Raw genomic sequence first — 15331 nt, 5'->3', positions numbered from 1 at the left:
TTTTTTGCTTTGGATTTTTGGTGATAAGAATACTCAATATGGGATCTGTCCTCATAATGTATTTTAAAGTGTATTGTTGGGGTGCCTGGGTGGCTCAGTTGGTTAATCATCTGACTTGGGCTCAGGTCATGATATCATGGCTCGTGGGTTAGAGCCCCATGTTGGGCTCTGTGCTGACAACTCAGAGCCTGAAGCCTGCTTCGGATTCTGTGTCTCCCTCTCTCTCTCTGCCCCTCCCCTGCTCATGCTCGCTCTCTCTCTCTCTCAAAAAATAAACATTAAAACAATTTAAAGTGTATTGTAAACTATAGATACTATATTGTACAGCAGATCTATAGAACTTAATCATCTTTTATAACTGAAATTTATACCCATTAAGCAACAATTCTCCATTCCCCCCACCCCCCAGCCCCTAGTAATCACTGTTCTACTCTCTGCTTCTATGAGTTTGACTATTTTAGATTCCTCATATAAGTAGAATCCTGCAGTATTTGTTTTTAGCATAATGTCCTCTAGGTTCATCGATGTTGTAGCAAGTAGTAGGACTTCTTTCTTTACAAGGCTGAATAGCATTCCATTGTAAGTACATACCACGTTTTCTTTATCCATACCTATTCCCTTCTTCTCAAAAGTCATAGGTGATATTGACCTTATGAAATGGTCCTTCATGTCTCTTATATTTTTCCTTGCATTTTTCTACTTGTTTAGCTTTTACCCTAGTTATGGATGATTTCCTTGACCCCCATCTTTCAGAATGATAAGCTGGTCTCCAGTCCTATCCATATTCTGTTCACAGACGGAGAATTTGTCAGAAGTGATCTTTGAGTACAGCTAAGAGAATGGACTGGGGAGCACCACTGCAGACAAGGAGGTGAGTAAGGGGCTCTTGAGGTAGCATGGATGAGAGACAGTGGGGACTTGTCCTGGGAAATGGAAGCAAGTAGATGGATTAGGGAAAACTAGCAGTTGGAATAGATAGGACTTGGGGCTAGGATTTAGCATTGAAAAAGAGGAAGGAGACAAGGATGAAGAAAAGGTTTAGACTTTGGTAGCTGGATGATCGTGACACTATTCCTTATAGGGGGCCTCAGAAGTAGAAGCAGGTATAGGGGCATAAAATGAGCCTCTATTTGGACATGTTTGTTTCAGAAGCATCCAAGACATAGGAATGGAGATATCTAGCAGATAGCTGAATCTATGGGTTTGGAACACAGCAAAGACATCTGACATAGAGTTATGGCTTAAGGATTTAGTAGGATATGGATGGACATTGAAGCCTTGAACCAATAATATTACTCAGGGAGAGTGAGAATAGGAATCATTGTTTAAGAGACATGTCGAAGAAGAGAGGTCCACACAGAGAAGGAGCAGTTTGAGAGTGTATTAGTTTTCTACCACTGCTGTACAAATTGCCACAAATTTATCATCTTAAAAGAACACCCATCTATTATCTCACAGTTTCTGTAGGTCAGTAGTCTGGGCTCAGCATGGCTCAGCTGCTTCTTTGCTTAGAGTCTCACAAGTGTGAGCTCCAGTTTCCTTGCTGGAAGCTCTAGGGAAGAATCTATTTCTAGGCTCATTTGGGTTGTTGGCAGATTCCTTGCTGGCTGGGCGTCATTCTCAGATTCTGGAGGCTACTCACATTCCTTGGTTCACGGACCCCTATGAAGCTAGCAATGGTAGCCTATATCTTTCTCACTCTTCGAATCTCTCTGACTTTCCCTTCAGCCCCACCTCTCCTGCCCCATCTCTCTGACTCCTCTGCTTTGAGGGGCAGAAGTGATTACACAGGTTCCACCTGGATAATCCAGGCTACTCTCCCAATCTTAAAGTCAACTGATCACTTACCTTAATTCTACCTGAGGTCTCTTCACAGTAGTACTTACATTAGTGTTTGATTGAATCATGGGGTCATGGGGATTTTGGAGAGGACATCTTTAGAATTCTTCCAACTGCAGAGAGAAAAGAAAGACCAAAAGAGAGGAGTTTGGGTCCAGGGAACTAAAACCCAAGGAGGCATGGGGATGAGAATGAATGTGAAGATGGTGTCCATAAGAACTTATATTTAGTGATAATAGCAAGCAAGAAGTCATGGCAGGGTCAGCTAGCTGAGGAGCCTCACAAAGAATTATTTTTGCTGGACCTCAGTGAGTGGTGGGGATGTGGTCATCTTAGAAATGTCCATCATCCGTCTGGGGTGATGGAGCTTTCAAAGAAGTGCCAGTTTGTGGTGGTGAGGGGGTTTCTAGGGGTGAGGAGATACTGATTTCCCTGGAAAGTGGAAGTGAAAGTCTTGGGCATGCTTAAGACTGGAGAGGAATTGGGTGCCGAGCCCACGCCCCCCAACTTTATTTCTATCATTAGCTCCTGTCTCCTTTCCCCAAAGCTCTTAATAAGTGTCTTAATTTCCTGTGGCTGTTATAACATATTACCACAAATGTGGTGGCTTAAACCAGCTGAAATTTATTCTCTCACACTTCTGAAGGCCAGGAGTCTGAACTCAGTAACCCTGGGCTAAAGTCAAGGTATGTGCAGCGAAGTGTTTCCTCCAGACACTCTAGGGGAGAATTTACCCCATGCCTCTTCTGGCTGGTGGTGCTGGTGGGGTGCATGCCAATGTGAAGGAGAATTGGGTGTGGGTGGAGAGCCTCAGCAGGGACAAGGCTGGGGAGATGGGCTGGGGCTGGGCCACGGAACCCCAACATGAAGTGCCAGGAAATGGTCCAGAGAAGGCCTACCTAGCTCCTTACTGTATGATGGTAGCCTCCAAAGAGGAGGATGGAGGTCTCCAAGAGGATATAATAGGGGATGAGGAGAAAATAGTAGAACTTCCAGAGAACTTCGGTCATATTTTTTTTATATCACATCCCTCTCAATGTCTGTTGTAATGAATGTTTTGTACTGCTTTTGTAAGACATTAGTACAGTAATTGATACATATAATCCACAGGAGTTGATAACAATCTAGTACGGTAAATGACACTCATAATATGCTATATTTATATGTATGTAAAATATTTATATATATTTAAAATAGTTTACTGATTGGATGTAGGACCAAAATAGTTCAAAGACCACATAGTACTTTAAAGCACAGTAGCATAGCCTGCCCAACAGTCTCACTGAGCACATAGGTAGACCCCTGGTTGGGTCCAGGAATGGTGTCCTGTCAAGTGGCAAAGTTGGCTCTAAGACCCTAGGATACCAAGCTTGGATTCTGGAAGCTTCTTTCAAAACAGGTGGGAAAACAGTTGTTCCAGAAGCTATGGTTGAATCTCATTGACCATATCCTAAATATCTTCCAACATCTAACTAACTTGTCCTAACAACCCTCTCAACAAATTGGTGTATTCAGTTACTGCTTTATGTTGGAGAGTTTGTCAGGAAGTGACATTGCTTAAAGTTAGGTATTCAGGATCCGTTATAATTGGTGTATTTATTGTTTTATTGTTTTTTGTTTTTTTTTAATGACTGTGCCTAGAGTTTGGAAACAGCTGATTAATTTTTTTCTGGGCTGAAATGATCATAGCCAGGCTGTGTGGAGTAAGGTTTTAGGTGCTTGGTCGCCCACATTACCCTGAAACGCCCAGAATCATTTTCTGAGGGAATCCGAGCCCTGCTATGAGGGTTCTCTTGTGTCTGGCTCTGCAGAGAGGTGAGGTGGGGCGCATGTACCTTCTGGATCTTCATGGAAGTGTGATAATATGCAGACACCCAGTCGAAGGACATAGGCCTGCCTTTGGCTGGTGCCATGGAATGCCTGAACCCTTAGTGTTAGGACTGTGTTTATGAAGCTTTGCCTCCTGGGATTCAGCCGGGCCACTGGAAAACTGTAACATCTGGATTTGGATCTTATCACCTGAGGTTTGGTGCGAAGCCATTTCACTGTGCTGAGATGTGTCGTAAATGGATCCACAACACGGCCTCCCAGAACCATGGTCACATTTGCTGCAGGGATGCTGTTGAGGGCGACGGTCTGTCGATCATTACATCACACAGCCCTTTTTAAGAGACTCAAGTGAGACATTTTCTGTAAGTCTCAGTACTAGGATAGAGGTTTTTTTTTTTCCCTGAGTTTGTTTTTCATTTTATGAATACTGTAAAGCATGTAAATGAACACATTTCCCTCTTTGATGGAGAAACGCAGAGCTACATTTGCTGCTTTCTTCTCTAAAGTACTCAGGACCCTGTGGGTATATATTTTGTATGCTAATTCCAGCTTCATCTTATTTGTTTCTACCTTAAATTTTCTCTCTATCTCTTTACTTCACTGATTTGCTATCGTGTGTACAGAATGTGTTTCCTAAGTCACCTCAGATATTTCTGAAATGAAGAGAATTGAGGAGGGCGCAGAGGTTTAAAATGTGAGTTCTTATGGTAGGATGATCCGAGGTTGGATTCCTGCCCTGCCACTTAGGACATGTGTGCCCTTGGATAACGTATCTGACTTTGATCGAGCTCCGGATCCTCAACTGTACACTGGGATGGCAAGAGCACCAGTTTTTTTTAAGGCTGCTGTAGGTGGTAAATAGAAAGCATTTAATACAGTGCCTGGCATATGGTCAGTGATAAATCAGTGTTACATAATTAATACTATTGTTAATATTAAAACTAGTGAGAGGAAAATTAAAATGTGAATAAATTAATTTATCTACTTTTTATCGACTGGAGGAGAAAAGGGCCAGTCTCATCCTGCCAGGGCATTTCCTCGATTCCTGTGGGTTGGGGCAGCCTGGCGAATTAATTGTACAAACTCCAATGATGATGGCTTAAAATCCTGTAGAAGTTCACCTAGGCCTCTGAGAAAGATTTTTATTTTTTATGTTTTAACTAGAAGGGTATGGAGAAAGGGTCATAACATGTTAAAGTATATTACTGACTGCATTATTGACCTGTATTACGTTTTAACAGTAACTCCAAAAATTATTACCATCTGAAAAACAATTCCAAACAATAATGTTGTGGCTTCTCTGTATATGCTGTCATCAACTCAGAGGGGGTATTGCTAGCTACTAGCCACATACCCTGAAACTTAAACAGTAAAATGAAATGGAACAGTAGATGATTATAATATTCTAGAATAGGCTGGTATTGTTACAGTGGCTAAAGTGATGTATTCGAGAAAGAATAGTAATACCAAGGTGGTGTCTTTATTAAGGTGCTTTATAAACATGAACCTATTATTCCCCCAAGGAGCTCTTTCAAATAGCATAAGCTCCACACACCAGACAAAGAACTCATTTTAGTCTGGACTTTTATGTGCTTAACTCATCTTTGATTCTATTCCAGCATCCAGCACATGCCTGGCACAAATGTTTCTTGACAGAGTAAATGAATGAGTAGGTTGCTCCACATCGTGAGAAGCCCACCAAGAACTGGACGATCTCTCCAGAGGCATCAGGACCGAAAAAAGCTTGGTGACCTGTGGGTTGATGAACAAGCACCTGGAAGTCTTTAAACAATTTTTTAAATGTTTAATTTTGAGAGAGAGAGAGAGAGAGAGAGAGAGAGAGAGAGATAGTGTGAGCAGGGGAGAAGCAGACAGAGACACAGAATCTGAAGCAGGCTCCAGGCTCTGAGCTGTCAGCAGAGCCTGATGCGGGACTCGAACTCATGAATTGTGAGATCATGACCTGAGCTGAAGTCGGACGCTTAATCGACTGAGCTACACAGGTGCCCCTTCTACTGGAAGTCTTTAATGCTGGGAACATGGGAGAAGGGGTTGCATTCATTCATTCATTCATTCACTCATTCAACAAATTTTTGTTTTAAGTCACTATTATGGTCCTGATGCTATGCTGGCCATAGAGGACATAGAAGACAAGGAAAATAGAAGACAAGGCTCTGTCCTCCTGGCACTGAGCACACAATAACAAAGACATGTGACAGGCACAAGGCATTCTATGGCATGACAAAGAAGGATAGTAAATCCACCCCTGGACACACACACGGAAAGTTTATGAAGAGTGGGCATACAAGGGTTGAGTTGGATGTCTTGATCAGGTAAAGGGGGTGGGGGCAGGATAGCTAGAAAATGAGAGAGCACATGATACACAAGAGCCCCTGGCCATGCTGAGTCAGTGCGGCTGGGGTAGAAAGAATACAAGAGACTGCTCACGGCTCAGACTGGTGAAGAAAGGAGAGGGGCCTGCTCGGCAGAGCCTTGCCTTCTAGGATAAGGAATATCACTTTACGCTGAAAGCAATGGACATCGATTGAAAGTTTGAAGCAGGAGAGTTTCCCGATCAGATCTGAGTTTAGAAAGCTCACTCTGGATGCCATGGAGAGTGGATTTCAGGGTGGAGACTAGAGACAGGGAAACCACTGAATAAGGAGGCTGGGATGTTGACCAGGCAACAGAGGGTGTACCTGAAAGATCGTTGGGTGTCCTAAGTGATTGGATGTGACTGGGGACTGAAGAGGAAGAGCCAAAGCTATCTTCAAAGGAATGAAAAAAGTAAGATTGATGTTGCCTTTGAGTACTGGATGGACATTTTCCCACTTCTAACTCTTTCCAAAGCCACCTTGTGACACATGGGCAGGACTGTGAGATGTGCATCCGACAATGTGAGAGGCCGTCCCAAAGTTGTGGGAGCTCCTCTTTGCCTCATTTCCAATGTCACTATCATGGTGGCATGGCAGCTGCAATCAGGGAAGCTGTGGGAGCCTGAGGACCCCTCTGATGGGAGTTAGGAGGCTTTAAGATCTTTGGACACTGCCTTGTGCAGATGAATGTGGGTCAGGACGTGCCTATGAAGACCCTGTCTTCTATTTTCCTTGTCTTCTATGTCCTCTATGGCCAGCATAGCATCAGAACCATAATAGTGACTTAAAACAAAATAGAAAACAGGTGGAAATCAATGAATCAGATAATCATGGCATTGGGCTTCTTGGGATTTGGAAGCAGAAAACCTGCATCCAGGCTCCATTTGGGGTAAGCTGGGGAAAATCATTTAAGCTCCAACTAAAATGTCATTAAACGTCAACACTAAAAACTCTAATGACTTACACAAATCCAGGAGTCGCTTATACTCTATGAATTTTAGTTTTCTTCTTTATAAAATGAGAATTTAAATGTCTGCCTATACATATCTTGAATGAAATAAATCACATGTGTACTCATGCTTTGAAACCGGTAATATGGTTAACTATGTATGTGTTGGAAACCTGTGAGGGTTGCCAGGTGATGTATTGAGCATGGATTTGACAAGTCAGACATTTAGGTTCTGGATATGTCACAAGCCAGCTCTTGGCAAGTAGAGTAGGTTGCTCCCCAAATGGCGTCCAGTAATCACCACCTCCTGATATCTACTCCCTTGTGTAACCCCCACCGTGTGTGTGTGTGTGTGTGTGTGTGTGTGTGTGTGTGTGTGTGTGTTGGAACTAGCGTTGACTGAGTAGAATATGGTGAAATTCGTGGGATGTCACCTTGGAGATTAGGTTGTAAAAGACTGTGATATCTGTTTGGTTCTCTCTCTTTCTCTGCCTCTGATGAAGCAAACTGCCATGAAGAGGCTCATGTGACTGAAGGCAACCTCCAGCCAGGTGGTGTGGAACTGGAGCCCTCGGCCCAGTAGTCCATGAGGAACTGAATCCTCCAGTAACCATGTGAGTGAGCTTGAAATCAGATTCTTCCCCAGTGGAGCCTTGACATGAATGTGGCTCCTGCTAATACCTCGACTGTAGCTTCGCGAGAGACCCTAAGCCAGAGGACCTAGCTAAGCCATGCTGTGATTCTTGACTCACAGAAACTGTGAGATAGTAAATGTTGTTTTAAGCCACTAAGTTTTGGGAGATTTTTTTTTTACATGGCGATATGTAACGACTATCAAGTTACTCAATCTCTCTGAGTTCCAGGGTCTTCCTCTATGAAATGGTATCCTAAGCCTACATGCAGAAGTTATAGCAAGAATTCAATGAGACAATGGATCTAAGCCAAATACAGTGCCTGGCACCTAGTAGACAGTAAATGGTTGTTAACGTTATCGAAAAGGCAGCAGAGCCCCAGGACAGTTGAACGGTACATACTACGGGGCACTGAGTTTAGGGTAGCACCTTCATGTCTACCCTGTGATAGAAAACCACACTCTACTGTTAATGTTTGTTCAGTTGTGTGTCTTCTGCAGTTGACTTTGAACTGGATGAGGATGAAGGTATGTATTTTGTGTCCCCACCCTATTCCTTGTTTCTAGTAACATTCAGTGAAGGTTTGTTAAATGAGTGAATAAATAATTGAATTAATGAGAGGGCTGAGAGATTGCTTGCCCCTTTGGGACGTCTGGGACTTCAAGCAGCTGGCGCTTGTCCCAGGAGATAGTGTGTGTGTTGGAGGGGGGGGGCGGTGGGAAGGACGTCGGAGCTGAAGTGTCAGGGCCAATTCTCACGCTCCTTAGCAGATACTCCCCCCGCAGCGCTTGCTGAACTCGGGCAGCACATCGCTACGTCTGCAAGGCTCAGTTTCCTCATGCACCAAAAGGGAGTCATCATCGTCCTAACCTCCTAATAGGATCGCTTTGAGGATTAAGCGAGGCCACCAGTAGAAAAGCATTTTGCAAACGGCAAACAGGGCACAAATATTAGCTGCTAGAAATGCTGGCGGAAACCCGCCCCACGTGGTCATTCTTCTCAGGTGGCCTATTACTCAGTCAGGCATGTTTGGACACAACTCAGATTTGGAAAATATGTTTGGATTGTGGACAAAATTAATGGACTAATTTAATATGAAGAGCAATATTCTGACAAAGTTTTACTTTTTTATTATCTGGAACGTATTCTTGTTTTCAAAGGAGTAAAATGTCTTATTTCCTTTGAAGTATTTTCTTTTTTTTTTTTTGTTTTATTTATTTATTTTGAGAGAGAGAAGGAGAGCATGTATGAGTGGGGGAGAGGCAGAGAGAGACGCAGAGAAAAAGAATCCCAGGCAGTCTCCACAGGGTCAGTGCACAGCCACGACTGTGAGATAATGACCTGAGCCAAACCAAGAGTCGGGCCTATAACCGACTGAGCCATCCAGGTGCCCTTCCTTTGAACTATTTTCATTCACCTTTGTGATTGGCATGTTTGGCTTGGTAAATGGGAAATGTGTCTTTTACAGATGAATCCTTTAGCAGTAGGGTCACAGTAGTTTTTGCAACGTGTCGTTGATAAGTTTTGGCTCCAAATATTTGTTTTGTGTCCATGGACATGTGGGTCAGCACTCTTACCAGCTAAGGAAAACAAAGGCTTTTGTGAGATGTCCTTCATTTGTATTCAGGCTGGGTTACATCCCGAGCAACCAGCTCTGCCTCATGTGAAACACACCAGCAGGCCCTAACCAGACAGCTATTTCTGCTTCAGAGAAACCCAAATGTAGCCAAGAAGACTCAGTTTCCTTGAACAAGTAATATCCAGGCCCCTTTCCATCACACCTGACCTCTCATTCCAAACACATCTTCCTCTGCAAAATAAATGCCTTTCCCCAGCATTTTACAAATTGTGGTAAGGGAGGGATTTACCAGTTTACCATGAGTGAAGGCACCATGTGACATGAACATGAGTTAGGGAAACATAGCATACTATACCTCCCTCTTGGGGAGCAATGCCCCCCTTTTCACTGCCCCCCACCCCCCCGCGTTAGGCAACTAACTTTAACATGACTTAGGTGAAAATAAAAATCATCAAGTCAGACTTAATTGCTTTCTTTGTTCTTTCTTATATCTCTTTACTAACAAGGATAACCTTCTTCCTTGCCTTTTAGTTATTTTTCCATTTGCCTGTCTCCCTGGTTACTCTAATATCTCTGTGAGTACAGACTAGATTTTTCACTCTGCATTTCTGTGTTTTTTCACTCTGCATTCCTTTGTTTTTTCACCTTGCATTTCTGCTGGGCCCAACCCAGTGCTATAAATGGCATAGGTGCTCAATAAATGTCTTTGGAACATGCCGATAGAATAATGAATATTGAATCACCTAGAGTGGGCCAAATAAGCAGACCTTAGAGGAAGAGGGCACTGACAGGCAAAAAGGGTCATGTTTTAATTAATTAATTAATTAATTAATTAATTATTTTAATTTTATTTTTTATTTTTTAAACTTTACATCCAAATTAGTTAGCATATAGTACAACAATGCTTTCAGTAGTAGATTCCTTAATGCCCCTTACCCATTTACCCCATCCCCCTCCCACAACCGTTCCAGCAACCCTCAGTTTGTTCTCCATATTTTTGAGTCTCTTCTCTTTTGTCCACTTCCTGGTATTTATATTATTTTTGTTTCCCTTTCCTTACGTTCATGTGTTTTGACTCTTAAAGTCCTCATATGAGTGAAATCAGATGATTTTTGTCTTTCTCTGACTGACTAACTTCACTTCGCATAATACCCTCCAGTTCCATCCACGTAGTTGCAACTGACAAGATTTCATTCTTTTTGATTGCCGAGTAATACTCCATTGTGTGTGTGTGTGTGTGTGTGTGTGTGTGTGTGTGTGTGTGTGTATACACGACATTGTCTTTATCCATTCATCCATCAATGGACATTTGGGCTCTTTCCATCCTTTGGCTATTGTTGATAGTGCTGCTATAAACATGGGGGTGCATGTGTCCCTTCGAAACAGCACACCTGTATCCCGTGGGTAAATGCCTAGTCGTGCAATTGCTGGGTCGTAGCGTAGTTCTATTTTTAGTTTTTTGAGGAACCTCCATACTATTTTCCAGAGTGGCTGCACCATCTTGCATTGCCACCAACAATGCAAAAGAGATCCTCTTTCTCTGCATCCTCACCAACATCTGTTGTTGCCTGAGTTGTTAATGTTAGCCATTCTGACAGGTGTGAGGTGGTATCTCATTGTGCTTTTGATTTGTATTTCCCTGATGATGAGAGTGATGTTGAGCATTTTTTCATGTGTCAGTTGGCCATCTGGATGTCTTCTTTGGAGAAGTGTCTATTCATGTCTTTTGCCCATTTCTTCACTGGATTATTTGCTTTTTGGGTGTTGAGTTTGGTAAGTTCTTTATAGATTTTGGATACTAGTCCTTTATCTGATATGTCATTTGCAAATATCTTCTCCCATTCTGTAGGTTGCCTTTTAGTTTTGCTGATTGTTTCCTTCCTGTGCAGAAGCTTTTTATTTTGATGAGGTCCCAGTAGCTTATTTTTGCTTTTGTTTCCCTGGCCTCCGGAGACGTGTTGAGTAAGAAGTTGCTGCGGGCAAGATCAAAGAGATTTTTGCCTGCTTTCTCCTCGAGGATTTTGGTGGCTTCCTGTCTTACATTTAGGTCTTTCATCCATTTTGAGTTTCTTTTGTGAATGGTGTAAGAAAGTGGTCCAGGCTCATTCTTCATGTCGCTGTCCAGTTTTCCCAGCACCACTTGCTGAAGAGACTGTCTTTATTCCATTGGATATTCTTTCCTGCTTTGTCAAAGATTAGTTGGCTATATTTCTGGCTATATTTCTCTATTCGGTTCCATTGATCTGAGTGCCTGTGCTTGTGCCAGTACCATACTGTCTTGATGATTACAGCTTTGTAGTATAGCTTGAAGTCTGGTAAGAGTGCTGACCCACATGTCCATGGACACAAAACAAATATTTGGAGCCAAAACTTATCAACAACACGTTGCAAAAACTACTGTGACCCTACCCTTGAAGTTCTCTTTCTGTCACTTCATTGTTGGTGTATAGGAATGCAACCTATTTCTGTGCATTGATTTTATATCCTGACACTTTGCTGAATTCATGAATCAATTATAGCAGTTTTTTGGTGGAATTTTTTTGGTTTTCCATATAGAGTATCATGTCATCTGCAAAGAATGAAAGTTTGACCTCCTCCTGCCCAGTTTGGATGCCTTTTATTTCTTTGTGTTGTCTGATTGCTGAGGCTAAGACTTCCAATACTATGTTGAATAACAGTGGCGAGAGTGGAAATCCCTGTTTTGTTCCTGACCTTAGGGGGAAAGCTCTCAGCTTTTCCCCATTGAGGATGATATTAGCATTGGGTCGTTCATATATGGCTTTTATGATCTAGTGGTATGCTCCTTCTATCCCTACTTTCTTGAGGGTCTTTATCAAGAAAGGATGCTGTATTTTGTCAAATGCTTTCTCTGCATCTATTGAGAGGATCATATGGTTCTTGTCCTTTCTTTTATTGATGTGATGAATCATGTTAATTGTTTTGCAGATATTGAACCAGCCCTGCATCCCAGTTATAAATCCCATTTGGTCATGGTGAATAATTTTTTTAATGTATTTTTGGATCCAGTTGGCTAATATCTTGTTGAGGATTTTTGCATCCATGTTCCTCAGGGAAATTGGTCTATAGTTCTCCTTTTTAGTGTGGTCTCTGTCTGGTTTTGGAATCAAGGTAATGCTGGCTTCATAGAAAGAGTTTGGAAGTTTTCCTTCCATTTCTATTTTTTGGAACACCTTCAAGAGAATAAATAGGTTAACTCTTCCTTAAATGCTTGGTAGAATTCCCCTGGAAATCCATCTGGCCTTGGACTCTTGTTTTTTGGGAGATTTTTGATTACTAATTTGATTTCCTTACTGGTTATGGGTCTGTTCAAATTTTCTATTTCCTCCTGTTTCAGTATTGGTAGTGTATATGTTTCTAGGAATTTGTCCATTTCTTCCAGATTGCCCATTTTATTGGCATATAATTGCTCTTAATATTGTCTTATTAGTGTTTTTATTTCTGCTGTGTTGGTTGTGATCTCTCCTCTTTCATTCTTGATTTTCTTTATTTGGGTCTTTTCCTTTTTCTTTTTGATCAAACTGGCTAGTGGTTTATCAATTTTGTTAATTCTTTCAAAGAACCAGCTTCTGGTTTCATTGTTCTGTTCTACTGGTTTTTTTGGTTTCAATAACATTAACTTCTGCTCTAATCTTTATTATTTCCTGTCTTCTGCTGGTTTGGGGTTTTATTTGCTGTTCTTTTTCCAGCTCCTTAAGGCGTAAGGTTAGGTTGTGTATCTGAGATCTTTCTTCCTTCTTTAGAAAGGCTTGGATTGCTATATACTTTCCTCTTATGACCGCCTTTGCTGCATCCCAGAGGTTTTGGGTTATGGTGTTATCATTTCCATTGGTTTCCATGAACTTTTTAATTTCCTCTTTAACTTCTTGGTTAGCCCGTTCATTTTTTAGTAGGACGTTCTTCAGTCTCCAAGTATTTGTTACCTTTCCAAATTTTTTCTTGTGGTTGATTTCAAGTTTCATAGCATTGTGGTCTGAAAATATGCACAGTATGATCTCGATCTTTTTGTATTTACTTAGGGCTGATTTGTGTCCCAGTATATGGTCTATACTGGAGATCATTCCATGTGCACTGGAGAAGAATGTATATTCTGCTGCTTTAGGATGAAATGTTCTGAATATATCTGTTAAGTCCATCTGGTCCAGTGTGTCATTCAAAGCCATTGTTTCGTAGTTGATTTTTTGATTAGATGATCTGTCCATTGCTGTGAGTGGGATGTTGAAGTCTCCTACTATTATGGTATTACTGTCGATGAGTTTCTTTATGTTTGTGATTAATTGACTTTTATATTTTGGTGCTCTCACATTTGGTGCATAAATGTGTACAATTGTTAGGTCTTCTTGGTGGATAGACCCCTTGATTATGCTATAACGCCCTTCTGCATCTCTTGATACAGTCTACCTTAAAGTCTAGATTGTCTGATATAAGTAGGGCTACTCCAGCTTTCTTTTGTTGACCATTAGCATGAGAGATGGTTCTCCACCCCCTTACTGTCAATCTGAAGGTGTACTTAGGTCTAAAGTGGGTCTCTTGTAAACACCATATAGATGGATCTTTTTTCTTATCCATTCTGTTACCCTATGTCTTTTGGTTGGAGCATTGAGTCCATTGACAATTAGAGTGAGTACTGAAAGATATGAATTTATTGTCATTATGTTTCTTGTAGAGTTGGAATTTCTGGTGGTGTTCTCTGGTCCTTTTTAATCCTTTGTTGCTTTTGCTATATATATATATTATATATATATATATATAATATATATATATATATATATTATATATATATATATATATATTTTTTTTCCCATCTTTTCTCCCCTCAGAAAGTCCCCCTTAAAATTTTCAGGGCTGGTTTAGTGGTCACAAACTCCTTTAATTTTTGTTTGTCTGGGAACCTTTTAATCTCTCCTTCTATTTTGAATGACAGCCTTGCTGGATAAAGAATTCTTGGCTGCATAGTTTTCTGATTCAGCACACTGAATATATCCCTCCACTCCTTTCTGGCCTGCCAAGTTTCTGTGGATAGGTCTGCTACAAACCTGATCTGTTTTCCCTTGTAGGTTAGGGACTTTTTTTCCCTTGCTGCTTTCGTGATTCTCTCCTTGCCTAAGTATGTTGTGAATTTGACTATGATATGCCTTGTTGATGGTCAGTTTTTGTTGAATCTAATGGGGGTCCTCTGTGCTTCCTGGATTTTGATGTCTGTGTCTTTCCCCAGGTTAGGAAAGTTTTCTGCTATGATTTGCTCACATAACCCTTCTACCCCTATTTCTGTCTCTTCCTCCTCTGGGACCCCTATGATTCTGATATTGTTTCTTTTTAATGAGTAACTGATTTCTCTCATTCTTAAATTGTGCTCTTTTGCCTTACTCTCCCTCTTTTTTTTCTGCTACGTTATTCTCTGTAAGTTTGTTCTCTATATCGCTGATTCTCTGTTCTGCCTCGTCCATCCTTGCCGCCACTGCATCCATTCGGGATTGCAGCTCTGTTATGGCATTTTTAATTTCCTTCTGGCTACTTTTTACTTCTTTTATCTCTGCAGAAAGGGATTCTAATCTATTTTTGACCCCAGCTAATATTCTTCTAATTGTGATTCTAAATTCTGGTTCAGACATCTTGCTTGTATCTGTGTTGGTTAAATCCCTGGCTGTCGTTTCTTCATGCTCATTCTTTTGGGATGAATTCCTTTATTTTGTCACTTTGAAGGGAGAAAAGGAATTAATGAGGTAGAAAAATTGAAATTAAAAAAAATTAAAATTAAAAAACATTAAAATTAAAAATACACACACATAAAAATCGAATAGATGATGCTAGATCCTAGGTGTGTTTTGCTCTGGGTGTTGAAAGTGATTTGACAGATTAGAGAAAAAAAGAAGTGGGCGGGAAGGAAATCATTTGAGAATTTGAAAAAATGAATACACTGAAGTAGACTAAAATGATATGATGGGGGTAAAGTAGAATTTGAAAAAATATACACAAAAGTAAAGAATATAGTAGAAAAAATTAAAGAAAAATATTTTTAATAAAAATTGAAAATAAACATGAAGTTTTTTGTTTTCTGTATTTAAGAAAAAAGAAAAGAAATGAAAAAGAAAAAGATAAAAAAAGAAAT

General features: G+C 40.9%; 1 long non-coding RNA gene across 1 annotated transcript; it reads left to right on the top strand.

Annotated features, from left to right (window-relative positions):
* The first annotated feature begins 807 nt into the window (after window positions 1-807).
* Window positions 808-7705, top strand: LOC122210927. The gene is made up of 3 exons (XR_006198394.1): window positions 808-871; window positions 5289-5423; window positions 7497-7705. It is a non-coding gene; the product is annotated as an uncharacterized LOC122210927 (long non-coding RNA).
* Window positions 7706-15331: the final 7626 nt, after the last annotated feature.

This window comes from Panthera leo, chromosome F2 (genome assembly GCF_018350215.1).
Source record: "Panthera leo isolate Ple1 chromosome F2, P.leo_Ple1_pat1.1, whole genome shotgun sequence".
Taxonomy (NCBI): Eukaryota; Metazoa; Chordata; class Mammalia; order Carnivora; family Felidae; genus Panthera; species Panthera leo.
This window is presented reverse-complemented; position numbering and strand designations above follow the sequence as displayed.